The sequence below is a fragment of the Gossypium arboreum genome, chromosome 4 (genome assembly GCF_025698485.1).
Source record: "Gossypium arboreum isolate Shixiya-1 chromosome 4, ASM2569848v2, whole genome shotgun sequence".
NCBI lineage: Eukaryota > Viridiplantae > Streptophyta > Magnoliopsida > Malvales > Malvaceae > Gossypium > Gossypium arboreum.
This window is the reverse complement of record NC_069073.1, coordinates 32,849,501-32,854,740: the sequence shown is the minus strand read 5'-3', so window position 1 is coordinate 32,854,740 and position 5,240 is coordinate 32,849,501. Positions and strand designations below refer to the sequence as shown.

The window sequence follows — 5,240 nt, the reverse complement described above, 5'->3', positions numbered from 1 at the left end:
CGGTTTCACCCACAGCCATGTCGCACGGCCGTGGCAACTTATCGCATCCCTTGTTGGGATAAAAATTTTGCCCTGTTTTCACACGGCTGTGTCTTATCTCGTGGTATGTGCACGGCCTATGGCACGCCCGTGTGCCTGGCCGTGTGGATGGGAAAACCCTGTGTTTCAAGACCCAGTTAGTATGTTAGATGTGAAAAACTAAAATTCAAATAAATCATTACTGTTAGTGCTCGGGTTGCCTCCCGAGAAGCGCTTATTTATAGTCTAAGCTTGACTTACCTCTTTGGTGTATGGTCATAGTGGTGTGAGGAGTGTAATCAATTTTATCAAAATAAGGTTTAAGACAAGTATTGTTTACCTTAAAAGTGCCAAATTTAGGATGAATTACCTCGACTGTACCATATGAGAAAATACTAAGTACCGTGAGAGGAATTTCTTCATTAGGTTCAGAAGTGGCAATGCGAGGGTCTACTGCATCTAGTAGTACTTTGTCTCCAACCTTAAGTTGCTTTGGTGTGTCATTGAGCTCGTCATGGCAGGGTTTTGGTTTATCATGTGTCCTCGATCTATGTGTCTTCCATTCATCCAGTTCCTCTATTTTTAGCCTTCGTTCTTCATAGATAGGTCCTTTGTTGTTGTTTGAGCACAGCTCATATGCGTTCTTCGAAACTGTTTCCTGCACAGAGGGTTTCACGACATGATTAGTACTAGTAGAATGATTTATACAACCACCTTCAATTTTTGATGTGGTACTCGAATTACGAGCTTAAAGGGTGATTGTTTCGTCTCCCACAAGAAGTGTGAGTTCACCTATACCAACATCAATAATGGTTCTAGTAGTCGCTAAAAAGGGTCGTCCTAAAATCAAATGTGCGTTACTATCCTCTTCCATGTCTAGAACAACAAAGTCTACTGGGTATATAAATTTATCGATCTTAACAAGAACATCTTCAATGATACCTCTAGGAAATCTAATGGCTTTATAAGCCAATTGAATGCTCATCCTAGTTTGTTTGGGTTTCCCAAGACCTAGCTGTTTAAATATTTTATAAAGCATAACATTAATGCTTGGCCCTAAATCAGCCAATGCATTATGAACATCTAAACTACCAATAAAAAAAGGAATCATAAAACTCCCTAGATCTTTCAATTTTTTGGGTATCTTATTCTATAATATGGCTGAGTAAACTGCATTCAACTCCACATGTGACGCGTCATCCAACTTTCGTTTGTTTACTAGAAGCTCTCTTAAAAATTTGACTGTGTTTGGCATCTGCGAGAGAACTTCGATAAACGGTAAGTTAATACGTAATTTCTTTAATAGTTTAAGGAATTTACCGAATTGTTCATCTGTACAGTCTTTCCTTATCGCATTGGGGTATGGCACCCGTGGTTTGTACTCTTTACTTACCGTTCTTTGCTCACTGTGGACTACCTCACCTTTATCTTGACTTACCACAATGCCTTGCCTCGGTTCTGATACAGGCTCAACTAACCCTTCCTTGTCATGAGTGGTAATTACATTGAGTTGTTCCCTTGAGTTAGATTCTGTGTTACTCGGCAAACTACCTTATGGTCATTCAGAAATCAGTTTAGCGAGTTGGCCTATCTGAGTTTCGAGCCCTTGGATTGACGTTTGTTGATTCTTAAGGGCTGTCTCTATATTCTGGAAATGAGTTTCTGACACCGAGATGAATTTTGTTAGCATCTCCTCAAGGTTCGGCTTTTTCTCTTGTTGGTAAGGTGGCTGTTGGTAGCCTAGAGGAGGTGGTCTCTGATTCCCTTGGCCTCCCCATGAGAAATTTGGGTGGTTCCTCCAACCTGCATTGTAAGGATTACTATAAGGATTATTTTGAAATCGAGATTTATTACCCATGTAATTTAACTACTCGTTCTCTATGTTGTGGCCATAGGGTGGGTATTTTAAATTGCTTGATTCTCCTCTACTTGCTTCGCACTGCATTATTGGGTGAACCTGTGAAGAACTAAGAAAACCATCAATTTTCTTATTCAAGAGTTTTACCTGATTAGAGAGCATGGTGACCGAGTCGACATTATAAACGCCAGCTGGTTTTGTTGGCTTTGTCCTCATGACTTGCCATCGATAATTATTCAGTGACATCTCTTCTATAAATTCATAAGCATCTTCAGGTGTTTTATTATTGATGGTTCCGCCCGCGGCTACGTCGATCATCTGTCGAGTCGAAGGATTCAGGCCATTATGAAACATTTGAACTCGTAGCCGAAGTGGTAACCCATGGTGAGGGCACCTTCTCAAAAATTCCTTGTATCTCTCCCGTGCATCGTAGAGTGTTTCTAAATCCATCTGCACAAAAGAAGAGATATCATTACGTGGTTTGGTTGTTTTAGCCGGTAGAAAATATTTTAATAAAAACTTCTCGGTCATTTGTTCCCAAGTAGTGATTGACCCTCGTGGTAACGAGTTCAACCATTGTTTAGCCTTATTCCTCAACGAAAAGGGAAACAACCGAAGGTGAATGGCGTCATCAGAAACGCCATTGATTTTAAAAGTGTCGCAAAACTCTAAGAAATTTGCCAAGTGAGCGTTGGGATCCTCGTCCTGCAAACCATCAAACTGAACAAACTTTTGGACGATTTGAATTGTATTAGGTTTCAGTTCAAAATTATTTGCAGCAACACCAGGCCTAACTATGCTAGATTCAGTTCCTGTTGAAGCATAATCATACATAGTACGTAGAGCAGGTTTCTAATTAACAGCAATCGCAGGAGGTAGCGGATTTTCTTGGTTTTCAGCCATCTCTTCCGTTGTGGTAGAAGTATCGTCCTCTTGCTCTTCCTTTGTGTATCGCAAGCTTTGCCTTATTTCTCTTCGATTTCTGCAAACTGTGCAATCGATCTCACTATCAAATAGTAATGGTCCTGACGGATTTCTTCTGGTCATAAACTAGAAATACCTGTCAGAAGAGAATAAATGAAGAATTAGAAAATAAAATTAAAATTAAAATTGCAATAAAAGTAAAATGGCTAAAGTAATAAAAATCAAGTGTTCCTAATATCCTAGTTCCCCAACAACGGGGCCAAAACTTGATACGTGATATTCGCGACAGGTTTTAAATATTTATAATTAATCGTTCTTGAAATTAACTATTATTACGATGAAGACAAGTGTACCTATCAAATAGTAGTATAGCTTTAGCAAGACCGGATTTTCAAATCCAAAGGAACCAAGAGTACTAGTAATTACTTTCTTTTTATTATCTAACCTAAAAATTAAGTGATTTGTTTACCTAAATTGATTAACTAAACTAAGAGTGCACAGAGAGAAATTGGGGAAAAGCTTTTGAGAAAATTTGATTGATTAAGACCATACCCAAGGAAAAATCCACCTAGACTTCACTTGTTATTTGACTCTGAATAAGACGATTTATTCATTTGGCTTGATCCGTAGAAATCCCTAACTTATATTATTATCTCTCTCGAGACTAATAACGTCTAACCCTAGGTTGATTAATTGAAATCTCTTTCTAATTAACACCTAGTGTTGCATTAACTCGATCTATGAATCCCCTTATTAGGTTTCACCCTAATTCGGTAAAATCTTATCACCCTATCTCTAGGCATGCAATCAACTCCACTTAATTGTGACAAATTTACTCTTATACAAGGTCTATTCCCCCTCTGAATAAGAGCATTAACTCGAATCAATATCCTAGAATATTAAAACAAGAATTAAGAACACATAATTAAGAACAAGTCAAATATTTATCATATTAAGAACACATAATTAAGAACAAGTCAAATATTTATCATACAATTCAGATAATAATAACAAGATCCGTCTTAGGTTTCATTCCCCTTAGGTATTTAGGGGGTTTAGTTCGTAATAATAGAAGAAAACATCTCAAAAGAATAATGAATACAAAACATAAAGAAAACCCAAAACCCATGAATAGAAATTGAAGGGAGATCTTCAGTCTTGATGATGGATCCGGCTTTTGAGATGGACCAATCGGCTTCCCTTGAGTAATTCCTTGCCTCCTACTCTGCGTCCCCGTTCCTAAGTGCCTCCTCAGGTGTTTATATAGGCTTTAGAACACCTAAAAGCCCTCAAAATTGGCCTTTTCCGAATAGGGTTATACTTGGGCTCGGCACGGACACGCTCGTGTGAGGAAGTCCAGGCCGTGTTGATTTCCCATGTGGGTCTATTTTCTCTGTTTTCGGCCCGTTTCTTGCTCTTTTTACTCTCCTATGCTCACCCAAGTAGAGAACATGAAATTAAAGGATTAGGAGCATCAAATTCACCAAATCTAAGGAGAAACCATCCATTAATGTGCTAAGCATGCGATAAAAATATATATAAATTACGGTTTATCAAGTTTAGTGTTTGGGATAGTTTAAAGATAATTAAGAGAAAAATGATGGCTAAATATTACAAAGGCTTAAATAAGTTAGGCCATACAGTCTTAAAGTTAGGTTTCAAGGGATAAAAATTTATCATGGTTGGCTTGAAAGGCTCAAACGGTCCAAACAAAAGTTGCTTAAATCATTTTCAACATTCCATGCTTCCTAGGATTTCGCCTCAAGTAACTACTAAGTCAATTCTAGAGACTTAAACTTTCATGTAGGCCTAACTTTCCTAAAGAACTAAAAAATTTTATGGTATAACTAACATAACAAATATTGAAATAATCGAACTTTATTTATACTGAAGTTAAGCATACTTAACAAAATTTCAAATTTTTGAACAAAATATATCCTAATTATAATTAAAAGAAAATTTTATTCTAAGAGAAAATAATTTCAATTTTTCGGTCCCCTTACTTAAGATGAACAATGTTCTCATTGTTAAAAGTGAATAGATACTATACACTAGGTAAGATTTTAGAAAAGAGGAGGTGAGTCAATTTGACTACTTAAGTACCAAGCTCTCTCTAGATCCAATCTTAGTCATGTATATATCTATTGCCACACTTTGTACTTTGCAACTTGTTCATTTTTATTTATGGTTTCCACCTCTTTTTTTTATTCTGCGAAAATAAAAATTCCTAATTAAACCGAATCCTAAAACATTAAATAACCTAAGAACAGAAATAAAATAAAGTCAAGATCCCCCTTTTTATTTATTTGTTGATCCCTCCGAATTTGACTCATCTTTAACTCTATCATCTTTGTTTTTTCATGAATCACTTCTCTCCCTCTTCGATAGTAGACTCCATGTTTCAAATATAAAATCTAGAAACTCAGGCACAATAATAAAT

General features: G+C 36.8%; 1 non-coding gene across 1 annotated transcript; it reads left to right on the top strand.

The window, feature by feature from the left end:
• Positions 1–2,252: 2,252 nt before the first annotated feature.
• Positions 2,253–2,358, top strand: LOC128292092 (small nucleolar RNA R71). The gene has a single exon (XR_008282077.1). It is a non-coding gene; the product is annotated as a small nucleolar RNA R71 (small nucleolar RNA).
• Positions 2,359–5,240: the final 2,882 nt, after the last annotated feature.